Source organism: Podarcis erhardii, assembly GCF_964252035.2.
Source record: "Podarcis erhardii genome assembly, chromosome: 8".
NCBI lineage: Eukaryota > Metazoa > Chordata > Lepidosauria > Squamata > Lacertidae > Podarcis > Podarcis erhardii.
The window spans coordinates 79,318,301-79,331,264 of NC_138499.1; the positions used below are offsets into that span (position 1 = coordinate 79,318,301).

At 40.5% G+C, this 12,964-nt stretch overlaps 1 long non-coding RNA gene across 3 annotated transcripts in view; it reads left to right on the forward strand.

Moving 5' to 3' along the window:
• The first annotated feature begins 1,243 nt into the window (after window positions 1-1,243).
• LOC309348123 overlaps window positions 1,244-12,964 on the forward strand; it is a 60,981-nt gene continuing 49,260 nt past the window's right edge. For all 3 annotated transcript variants that reach the window (XR_014159188.1, XR_014159189.1, XR_014159190.1), the window contains exon 1: window positions 1,244-1,948. This is a non-coding gene — a long non-coding RNA (uncharacterized lncRNA). The remainder of the gene's footprint in view (window positions 1,949-12,964) is intronic.

The window sequence follows — 12,964 nt, forward strand, 5'->3', positions numbered from 1 at the left end:
GACCTGGAAACTACAACTAATCCAGAATGCGGAAGCCAGACTGGTGACTGGGGGAGGCCGCCAAGACCATATAACATCGGTCCTGAAAGACCTACATTGGCTCCCAGTACATTTCCGAGCACAATTCAAAGTGTTGATGCTGACCTTTAAAGCCCTAAACAGCTTTGGCCCAGTATACTTGAAGGAGTGTCTCCATCCCCATCGTTCAGCCCGGACACTGAGGTCCAGCTTCAAGGGGCTTCTGGCGGTTCCCTCCATGCAAGAAGCGAGCTTACAGGGAACCAGGCAGAGGGCCTTTTTGGTAGTGGCGCCCAGCCTGTGGAACTCCCTCCCATCAGATGTCAAGGAAATAAACAACTATCTGACCTTTACAAGACAACTGAAGGCGGCCCTGTTTAGGGAAGTTTTTAATGTTTTATGTTTTATCACATTATTATTATTATTATTATTATTATTATTATTATTATTATTATGTTGGGAGCCACCCAGAGTGGCTGGGGAAATATTATTATTATTATTATTATTATTATTATTATTATTATTATTATTAATGGCAGCCCCAAATGACTTGAAAAAGTCCAGCGTAGACAAGAGTTTACCAGGGCCATATATCAGATATAAAAACTAGGAACAACAGTTATATACATAGGTGCCAACTCTTAGAGGCCAAGGCAGTTTTGCCACCCAAAATATTTTCTTTGAGGGGGCTGGGCCCCCTCAGTGTTCAGAGGATGTTGCACGGCATTGCACGTGTGATGTCAAGACATCACACAATGTTGCATCGGCCTTTAGATCCTCTGGAGAAGCTGGCGCCTCTGGTTATATATGTCCTCCCCATTAGCAAAAACACAACACCATGTTAACTATTTAACAAAGGCAACTACAGTGCTACCTCTGGTTATGTACTTAATTCGTTCTGGAGGTCCGTTCTTGACCTCAAACTGTTCTTAACCTGAAGCACCACTTTAGCTAATGGGGCCTCCCACTGCTGCCACGCTGCTGCCGCATGATTTCTGTTCTCATCCTGAAGCAAAGTTCTTAACCCGAGGTGCCTGGACGTTTGACGGTCTATTGATCCCTGTGCCACCACTATGATCACTTCCCCGCTGCCACCAACAACCCGTTTCTCTCGGGTATACACTGAGTCCAGACAGTTGTTAACATTAAAACAAATAATCAAGTTTATTTTATAAGCATGAACAAGTTTATGGTTTCAGATAATTCTTCTTGTCAGTTTCTTATCCATAGTTTCTATATCGGCCTATACCTTCCTAGTAACTGCTAACTGATTATCCCAACTGTCTATCTGACTCCTCCTAACAGTTTCACTCACTCCCTCACATCAAAACTAGACCAACCCACTGACATATCCTCCCTCTTCCTTCTCCAACTCCCAACTGACTTTTCAACAACTCCAACTCTAACTCCTCCCCTTGGGTTCCCACTGGCCAATCACTTCACACTCATTTAACCCTTTCCTTATGACACACCTAGGAAGGCAAATGCCACAGCGAGGTACTATTTCTGGGTTAGCGGAGTCTGTAACCTGAAGCGTATGTAACCCGAGGTACCACTGTATTCTAGTGCAGACGGGATACGTGGGATTCAGTTTTGAGTCAGGCTTTTTTTGGTGTGGCCAATCACTGCAAACATCTGAATGTTCATTCGCATCACAGCATGCAGGAAATTAACAATGTAATGTCTGCTATTTTCTAATTTCTTCCTCCTCACTCTGCAAACGTATTCCCAGGTGCCTCATTCACTTTACAAGCAGATGCGAAGGCTCATAAACTCAATTACAGCCCAAAGGAACGAGACATTCTGAGAACTTTCTGTTGCTAAGGTAACCCACCCTCCATTGGTCGATGTTTACACTGAGTCTCCGGGTCTCTCGCTTTGGCAGTCGTGAAAATACATATGTAAGGAAGAGAAGCAGAGAAACCATAAGGTATGGCAAACTTCTACAGCCACTAAGTGCTCTGGCTGGGAGCAGTAACTGCAGGACACAAATTCTGTTCATTGAAACTAGAAACCCATCTGCACTATGCATTTAATGAATTATGATACCACTTTAGACAGTCCAGACTCTTCCTCCAAAGAGTCTCTCGGGGACTGTTGTTTGTTACGAGTAGTAGTAGTAGTAGTAGTAGTAGTAGTAATAATAATAATAATAATAATAATAATAATAATAATAATAATAATAATTTATTTATACCCCACCCATCCAGCTGGCTTTCCCCAGCCACTCTGGGCGGCTCCCAACAGAATATTAAAATACAATAGTCTATTAAACATTAGAAACTTCCCTAAACAGGGCTGCCTTCAGATGTCTTCTAAAAGCTTAGGGCCCCTGTATCTACGGGGCCACCTCTCCTGGTATGCCCCGCAGAAGACCTTAAGGTCCGTGAATAACCATAGTTTAGAGGTCCTGGGCCCTAAGGACGTCAGACTATCCTCCACCAGGGCCAGGGCTTTTTCAGTGATGGCTCTGACCTGGTGGAATGCTCTGTCCCATGAAACTAGGGCCCTGCAGGATTTAACTGCCTTCTGTCAGGCCTGTAAGACAGAGCTATTCTGCCTGGCCTTTAATTTGTTTTTTTTTTTTAAATAATTTTTATTAATTTTCATAAAACAAAAAACACACAAATAAACAATACATGACTTCCCCATGCCTCCCCTTCACTGCACCCCTGTTTCAGAAGTTTTTAGCAATCCTTCATTCCTTTTCAATAATTAATTTCCCTCAAAATTTTCTTAACTTAAATATTTACAGCTATAGTTCTCTATTTCTTAACCCTTAACATTTTATCAGTCTGAAATTTTGCAACAGTTCTTAAGATATAGTTTAAATTTTTTCCAGTCCTCTTCCACTGTCTCTCTCCTCTGATCACGGATTCTGCCGGTCATCTCTGCCAGTCCCATAAATTCAGTCACCTTCGTCTGCCATTCTTCCAGAGTAGGTAATTCTTGCATCTTCCAATACTTTGCCAGGAGAATTCTTGCTGCTGTGGTTGCGTACATAAAAAAGGTCTTATCTTTCTTTGGTACCAATTGGCCGACCATGCCCAAGAGAAAAGCCTCCGGTTTCTTTACAAATGTCCACTTAAGGACTTTCTTAATTTCATTATAGATCATTTCCCAGTAGGCTTTAACCTTTGGGCAGGTCCACCAAAGATGATAGAAAGTTCCTTCGCATTCGTTACATTTCCAGCATTTATTATTGGGCAAATGGTATATCTTTGCAAGCTTGACTGGAGTCATGTACCACCTATAGATCATTTTCATTATGTTTTCTTTCAAGGCACTACATGCCGTAAATTTAAGGCCTGTGGTCCATAACTGTTCCCAGTCAGCAAACATAATATCATGACCTAAGTCTTGTGCCCATTTAATCATAGCTGATTTAACTGTTTCATCCTGTGTATTCCATTTCAGCAACAAGTTATACATTTTAGACAAATTCTTGGTATTGGTCTCTAACAGTTCTGTTTCCAATTTTGACCTCTCTTTCTGAAATCCTAGTTTCTTATCCTGCTTAAAAGTCTCATTTATCTGATAATAATGTAACCAATCTCGAACTTTGGATTTTAATTTCTCAAAGCTCTGTAATTTAACTTTTTCACCATCATATTCTATAATTTCACTATATTTTGGCCAATTTGAATCCATATTAAGTTTTTTTACCGCTCTAGCTTCCATTGGTGACAACCATCTGGGTGTTTTATTTTCCAACAAATCCTTATATCGATTCCAAACATTATATAAAGCTTTCCTGACAATATGATTTTTAAAGCCTTTATAGATCTTTGCCTTGTCATACCATAAATATGCATGCCAGCCAAAATTGTTATCGTACCCTTCCAAATCTAAAATATCTGTGTCTTCAAGAAGTAGCCATTGCTTCAGCCAGCAGAAAGCTGCTGCTTCATAATAGAGTCTTAAGTCCGGCAGCGCAAAACCCCCCCTATCTTTTGCATCAGTTAAAATCTTAAATTTTATTCTGGGTTTTTTGCCCTGCCAGACAAATTTTGATATATCTTTCTGCCACTTCTTGAAACAATCCATCTTATCTATAACTTGCAGTGTCTGGAACAAAAACAACAATCTCGGCAATACATTCATCTTAATAACAGCAATTCGGCCTAACAAGGATAATCTCAATCTAGACCATATGTCAAAATCTTTCTTAACTTCCAACCAACATTTCTCATAATTGTCTTTAAACAAATTCATATTTTTAGATGTTAGATTCACCCCCAGATATTTCACCTTTTTTGTTATCTCCAAACCAGTTTCCCTTTGAAAACTATCTTTTCCCCCCATCGTTAGATTTTTTTCCAATACCTTTGTCTTTTGTTTATTTAATTTAAAGCCAGCCACTTGACCAAATATTTCAATTAATTCTAAAACTCTTTTTGTACTGGCTTCTGGCTGCTGTAAAGTCAAAACTAGATCGTCTGCAAATGCTCTTAACTTATATTGTTTAGCTCCGAGGTGTATTCCTTCAACCAGCTGGTCCCTTCTAATCATGTTTAACAACACCTCCAGGACCGATATAAACAATAGAGGGGATATTGGGCAACCCTGTCGTGTCCCTTTTTCTATTGGGATTTCATCCATAACTACACCATTCACAATTAATTTTGCTTTTTGCTCTGAATATATTGCACCTATACCGTTTTCGAAGTTTTGGCCTACCCCCATCCCATGGAGATTCCTCTTCATAAAACTCCAAGAGATATTGTCAAAGGCTTTCTCCGCATCCACAAAAATCAAAACTGCTTTTCTATTTATGTCAGTCTCCAGTAGTTCCAAAATATCTATAATATTCCTTACATTATCTGACATATGTCTCCCTGGGAGAAAGCCTGTTTGGTCTTTATGGATCTCCTCTAACAACACTTTTTAAAATCTTTTTGCTAAAATGTCTGCAAAAATTTTATAATCCACATTTAAAAGTGATATAGGGCGGTAGTTCTTAACTTGATGTTTCTCAGTTTCTGTCTTCGGTATAAGTGAGATGAATGCTTCTTTCCACGATTCGGGAGCCTTTTTTCCCTCCAAAATTTGGTTACAAACTTCTTTCAATGGTTGTATTAGCCATTCCTTCATTGCTTTATAATATCTCGCCGTCAGTCCATCTGGCCCTGGTGATTTTCCTAATTGCATATTCTGGATGGCACCCTCAATTTCCTGGTTCGTAATTTTTTCATTTAAACTCCTTTTATTTTTTTCCGAGATCTTTGATAGTCCATATTTTTTAATAAATTCTCCTATCTCTTGTTCATCTTTTGGCCCTTGTGCATACAATTTCTTAAAGAAACTTTGAAAACAATTGCTAATTTCATTTGGTTTGTTTATAAATTTTCCCTCTACTTCAAGGGACGTCACGGTGTTCAGCTTTTGTCTCTTTTTCAATTGCCATGACAGCAGTTTCCCACATTTATCAGCTGATTCAAAAGTTTTTTGCCTCATTTGTTTTATTTTCCATTCTATTTCTTGATTCATCAATTCCATATATTAGGTCTGATAGTACTTTATTTCTCTTAAAATCTCCTGGGATTTTGGTTTTGACCTCAGTTTCTTCTCTCCTTCTTTCATCTGTTTCCAAATTTTTTCTTTCTTCTCATTCTGTTGTTTCCTTTTTATCGAATTTTGTTGAATTAGAAAACCACGCATGACAGCCTTACTTGCGTCCCATATTCTTCTTCTTTCCAAATCTGTTCCTAGGTTTATTTCAAAGTAATCTTTCAGAGTTTTTTGGGCCTTTTTTAGAATTACTTCATCTCTAAAAAGGGTGTCATTCATTCTCCATCTGAAGGTTCCAGCTGTTGTCAATTTCATTTCCATCTTTACTGCATTGTGATCGGAGCAGGTTTTTGGGCAGATTTCTGTGTTTTTAACCCTTGGTGCCAGACTGCTAGAAATCCATATTTGGTCAATTCTGGTCCATGTCATTTTTGCTTCAGAGAAGAAGGTCCCCTCTCTTTCCAGAGGGTTCCTTGTTCTCCAAATGTCAACCAAGTCCATTGTATCAGTCAGTTCAAAAAAAGTCTTTGGTAGTCTCCCATCCTTAGAAATTACTTGTCTTTGAGCTTTGTCCATGTTTGTGGAGACGACTCCATTCATATCGCCCATCATTATAATTTTATAGTCCATAAAATCCGTTAGTGTCTCATGCAACTTCTTGAAAAACTCAGCCTTCCCCTCATTAGGTGCATAAATTCCTACAATCAAAATTTTTCCTCCTTGCATCTGAATTTCCACTGCCAGAAATCTTCCTTGTTCATCCTTAAAAATCATTTTTGGTTCCCATTTTTCCTTAACATAAATCACTACTCCTCTTTTCTTAACTTTATCTGAGGAAATAAATTCCAGTCCTAATCTCTTATTTGTCAAAAGTTTTCTGTGTATTCTGGCAATATGAGTTTCTTGCAAACATATTATATCTAATTGCTCTTTCTTTAATATATGAAACACTTGAGTCCTTTTTCGGGGGTGGTTAAGACCATTGCAGTTCCAACTCAGAAGTTGCAGAGACATTTTTGTTACTGGGTATCTTTTCCACCGACTGCTCCAAGTTCTTGTTCCTGATCGGTCGGTGCTGGGGTCAGTCCAAATGATAGGTTTGCAATATCCGGTATTTCTCTCTCACTCACAGTTCCTTTCTGAAAATCTTCAAAATTTCTCTCCAGAAAATGTTCCTTATCTTGGATTGTTTTTATTTTAATTTTCTTCCCTTTAAAGTTAAAGGACAACCCTTGTGGGAACTCCCACCTGAATGGAGTGTTGTTTTGTTTCAGCAAATCCACTAAATCTTTAAATTGAGTCCTCACCTCCAAAAAATATTTAGGAATATCTTTAAAAATCTGTATTTGAGAAGTGTAGGTTCAATATTTTATCTCTTTCTTCCTTGGATCTCAAGGTGATTAAGCAGTCCCTTGGTTTCTTGCCTTGCTTTCTGCCAATCCGGAAAGCTGTAGTTATTACAAATTCATCTTCTTCTCCTTCTAATTCATCAGTCCAAAATTCTTGAAATTTATCTGTGAGAAATTCCCCAAGGTTGCCCTCTTCCTCCTCCGGTACCAATCTCAGTTTCAGATTCTTACCTTTCCTCTCCAATTCCATAAGGGCCAAAGATGCATCATGTTCATGTACCTTCTTTACAATAGGTGCAAATTTTCCTCTGGTTTCCTCGGCAGTAGTTTTAGCAATCTCAGCTATTTTCCTTGTTTCCGTACTTTCTTGTATTAGACGATTTATAGACTTGCCTGGCCTTTAATTTGAATTCAGCCCGATCTTTTATTTCCCTTCTCTTCCCTCCCTCTCCCCTTTTATGAAGATCACCCGCTCTGAGACCCCACAGCTAATTCTCCCCTGGCCTCCTCGCTGGCCCAAGTAGGACCAAAGCAGCCAGCCAGCCCTGGGGACTATCTAATGCTTATTTCCCCTAAATTGGTTTTTGAATTTTATTGCTATTCATGTTTTTATACTGTATTTTATGCTGCTTTTATAATAATGTTTTTTAAATTTGTTGTTAGCTGCCATGAGCCCTTTGAACCAGGAGGGGCAGGGTATAAATAAAATTTTATTATTATTACTACTGAAAGTTTGGTAGATGTTTATCTCTTTGACATCTGGTGGGAGGGTGTTCCACAGGGTGGGTGCCACAACCGAGAAGGCCATCTGCCTGGTTCCATGTAACTTGGCTTCTCGCAGGGAGGGAACTGCCAGAAGGCCCTCAGCGCTAGACCTCAGTGTCCAGGCAGAATGATGGGGGTGGAGAAGCACCTCCAGGTATACTGGACCAAGTCCGTTTAGGGCCTTAAAGGTCAGCACCAACACTTTGAATTGTGCTCGGAATCATACTGGGAGCCAATGTAGATCTTTCAAGACTGGTGTTATGTGGTCTCGGCGGCCGCCACCAGTCTAGCTGCCGCATTCTGCATCAGTTGTAGTTTCCGGGTCACCTTCAAAGGTAGCCCCACATAGAGCACATTGCAGTAGTCCAAGCAAGAGATAACTAGAGCATGAACCACTGTGGCAAGACAGTCCGCGGGCAGGTAGGGACTCAGCCTGTGTACCAGATGCAGCTGGTAGACAGCTGCCCTGGATACAGAATTGACCTGCACCTCCATGGACAGTTGTGAGTCCAAAATGACTCCCAGGCTGCACACTTGTTCCTTCAGGGGCACAGTAACCCTATTCAGGACCAGGGAAAGCATTCCAGACCCTCCATGTCCCAGAATCCAGTGAGCCTTAAAAGTAGGAGAGCAAAGAGTTCAAAGACTTCTTCTTTGTGGAACAGGAATTCAATAATATGAAGCTCCCATCATTCCTATGCTGGATCACAAAACCGTCTTCCTAGCCCCCTCACTTGTAAAGCTTAGATCCTCACCATCCTCATCTAAATCTTATTCCTGGTTCCTTATCTTCTCCTTCGTTATTTTTTCAAATACAGAGAAAAAGCTGCTATAGAGTGGATAAAGGAAATGTGGTTGTATGAATCAGTCCCAAAGTCACACATATAGTTGTTTATTTGATGGGTACAGGGCTGTGAGTGTATATCTATTGGCCTCAACTTGATGGGGCACAAGCTGGCAAACCAATCTAAAACTTTCCCCCAATAGTAAAAGTTTATATATCCCCCAAATAAAACTATTCATCACCTATTATGGAGTTCCATCTTGACAGGGCTGAGATGCAGTCTGACTGTTAACTGTCTCTGGCTTTACCAAGACTTAAAGCAGATCCCCTTTGTGACATCACACATGACATCAGAATGTTATGTTTGCATTCAACCTCCTAGACTATCTCCAGGCCAGCAGCAATGGCAAGTAAACTTCTGCAACCAAGTAACCATCAGCCTGACTATCCAGTTGTTTCTATCTAGACTATTGGATGTTTATTTTTTGCTCTCATAATCATAGCCTGAAGAAGAGCTGCATGTTATTATTATTATTATTATTATTATTATTATTATTATTATTATTATTATTATTAATGATTTATACCCAGCCACTCTGAGTGGCTTCCAACACAATATTAAAATACAGTAATGCATCAAACATTAAAAGCTTCCCTAAACAGGGCTGCCTTCAGATGTCTGGTAGTTGTTGTACTCTCTCTCTTTTTTTAAAAAAGATATTTATTAAAGTTTCAAAAAAAAAAAGATTACAGAATAAGAAAAATAAAAAAATAAAAAAATACAGAGTACAGAAAAATAAAAACAGTTAAAAACAAATCAATCTTTTCATGTCTTGTCTTTCATTTGCTTGTTTCCCTGACCTCCTCACACCTCCCTTTTTTTGTATTCCAGTTCAGTTAGTTAATTCAGCAAATCCTTTCCCTCATTATTTTTATCTTAATCCTTTACCTTGATGTATTATAACTTTGCATTCTCACCTAATAACAATCCATTTTTACATACTCCTTTATAACATTGCTGCTAAAACCACTTAACTTCATTCCGACATCATTCTAACATTCATTAATTTTGCAGTCAAAACAAAAAAATTCCTTCCAGTAGCACCTTAAAGACCAACTAAGTCAGTTCTTGGTATGAGCTTTCGTGTGCATGCACACTTTTGCAGTATTTATGTAAGTAGTCTTTAAATTTCTTCCAATCTTCTTCCACCGACTCTTCTCCCTGGTCTCGGATTCTGCCAGTCATTTCCGCCAGTTCCATATAGTCCATGACCTTCATCTGCCATTCTTCCAGGTAGTTGTTGTACTCTCTGACATCTGGTGGGAGGGTGTTCCACAGGGCAGGTGCCACTACCAAGTAGTGGGTGGAGATGCTCCTTCAGGTATACTGGGCAGAGGCCGTTTAGGGCTTTAAAGGTCAGCACCAACACTTTGAATTGTGCTCAGAAACATACTGGGAGCCAATGTAGGTCTTATATGGTCTCCGCGGCCGCTCCCAGTCACCAGTCTGGCTGCCGCGTTCTAGATTATTTGTAGTTTCCGGGTCACCTTCAAAGGTAGCCCCACACAGAGTGTGTTGCAGTAGTCTAAGCGAGAGATAACTTGAGAATACACTGCTTTGACTGAGTGCTGAGAGTTCTTAAAGGTAAAGGTAAAGGGACCCCTGACCATTAGTTCCAGTCGTGACCGACTCTGGGGTTGCGGCGCTCATCTTGCTTTATTGGCCAAGGGAGCCAGTGTACAGCTCATGTGGTCATGTGGCCAGCATGACTAAGCCGCTTCTGGCGAACCAGAGCAGCGCACAGAAACGCCCTTCACCTTCCCGCCAGAGCAGTACCTATTTATCTACTTGCACTTTGACGTGCTTTCGAACTGCTAGGTTGGCAGGAGAAGGAACCGAGCAACGGGAGCTCACCCCATTGTGGGGATTCGAACCGCCGACCTTCTTACTGGCAAGTCCTAGGCTCTGTGGTTTAACCCACAGCACCACTAGGAGAGCCCTATTGCCCTCACAAAGCTGCAGTTCCCGGAGTGGTTTAAAACTCAAACCCTCTTTCTGGGGAACTCTTGGAATTTTTGAACGGTCTGATTTACAATCTGGTTTGCTAAGTACATATAAAATTGGCTTATCAATCATTAAATGGAAGGAGAGACCCTGGTTTTAAATATGGAAACAGTTGGGGGGGGGCATGCATGCTCCATAATTGTGAATGGATTTGGGAAATGTCACAGAGATGGCAACACTGAGCATTCCTTATCTGAGGCGAAAGTCAACGTTGGATGATAACATATCAACACAATTTGAAATTGTTCTTTTCCCCCAAGGCATTTTAAGGTTGAATTTTTTTGTCCACAGGGAAGGTGAAAACTAGGAGAATCAAAATGAATATAAAGTTCACTTTCCTTATAAACCTCATGGCCAGCAGGCATAAGAAACAATCATTTGGAAGAAGGACATGTTATAAAAAGCAAACTGCAGATAAATGAGAGTCAAACTACCACGGATATGGTGTTTTTTTCATTGTAATTCCTCTATAGCGGAATAAGGAAGTAGGAGGCTTGCCTGAAATAATAACTAAATGCACAAAAAGAAATCTAAAGCAAAGCATAACAATACAAGTTTTAATTCTTCCATGGTGCACAGATTAAAACCTCATTTAAATGTCACTTTGCTGCCGCTCCTTCTCCTACTAAATACACTATGCTTTTCCATTCCATTAACCTTTCAAAAATATTTGCTCTTCTCTATTTAGGGGTAGGAAAGAGCACATAGAAAGATTTCAGTGCTGCTCAGCTTGCAGACTCATTGTCCTGTCACAGCTACATTGCATTATGGGTCTGTAGCACTTTGCAGATTTTGAAAATGTGGCAAATCTGTGATCAGAGATCCCTAGTGCAGAAACACCAGAGGTCTAAATACTGTTCAAAGAAGGATATAGTAGCATAAAGAGAAGCAGCTGGAATCCTATGGACCAGATGGGTTTTTGATGAAAATATATATAAATATATTTTTCGGTCAAGGTAAATTAAAAGGCAGAATTACCAACCACACTAGAAATTAAGGGCACAATGGTTATGGTTTGAAGATTACATGAACAAACACTGCTCTAAAGATAACATGCTGATATGTTTAGACTAAGCTTGTAAGGATGACCTGATGTTATATAATAATAGTACCATAAAAGGAGTAATTACAGTGATAAATGATATGCAATGTAAATAAGAATTTAAATGATTTAAAGATGATGAGAGCTGGTGGAGGGAAGTCACATGGGTGTGGTATTTTACGTTCCTTTTGTCCTTACTTTTTCTTCTTCCTTTTTTGGTTTATTTTGTGGTTAAGTGTGTGTATCTTATTGTTTTATTTGCTTGTAAGTATGCCAAAATAAAATGTTTAATAATAATAATTATAAGGCAGAATTTTGCTTCAGCGTTTCAAACTTTTCTTTCAAAACCTGTTGTTTGCAGGTTGTGATTTGCAAGACAGAGTTTGCATCACATCATCTATATCTTCAGTAAAAAAACAACCCCCAACTTTGGTGAAGACAGTATAATAATAATAATAATAATAATAATAATAATAATAATAATTTATTTATACCCCTCCCATCTGGCTGGGTTTCCCCAGCCAATATGGGTGGCTCCCAACAGAATATTAAAAGCACGATAAAACATCAAATATTAATAATTTCCCTAAACAGGGCTGCCTTCAGATAGTTGTTTATTTCCTTGGCATCTGATGGGAGGGCTTTCCACAGGGCAGGCACCACCACCGAGAAGGCCCTCTGCCTGGTTCTCTGTCACCTCACTTCTCGCAGTGAGGGAACCACCAGAAGACCCTCGGAGCTGGACCATAGTGTCTGGGCTGAGCGATGGGGGTGGAAGCTCTCCTTCAGAATATGTTGTGGGGACACAGTTGGTTTTTTTCTGATCTGACATAGATTTTGATTGCAGTTATGACAAACTCATGACCTAGTCTTCACATGCAGCAGCATGACGTGGCAGCGTAGACTGTGCCATTTCAGGTTGCAGAGACAGTGGTGCTATGCTTTAATGTTCCTGCATGGGAAAAGCCTCCTTGCAGGTAACCCCCCACCCCAGTAATTCACAGAGAAAGGTTTTAGATGAGGCCACATTTTGCTGCCCAATTTTAAAAAGCTTACTCTAACCAGAGGAACTTTCAAAACTGCGCCTTCCCACCCATTCTTCTACCATACCATTCCCACCTTTCAGGGGTTCAGGAGCAGAGACACAGGGGAGAGAGGAAACGGAGAGCGAAGGGGAAGAATCTGAGGGCAGCGTAGGGGAGTATGACAGTGGCCCGAGAGATTCCATGAGCTTCTCCAGCGATTCAGAAGATTCCCAGAGGGGGGCGCCGATGGCCAGGGCAAGGGGGGTCCCAGGGGGGACACACCAGAAGCAAGGGGCTAGCGGGGACTCCCAAAGCAGCAGCGGGAGATCAGGACCAGTTCCCCCACCAGAGCGGAGTGGGGGGGGGAAGAGTCCCATGAATCAGGGCCAGCGTCTCCTCCAGTAG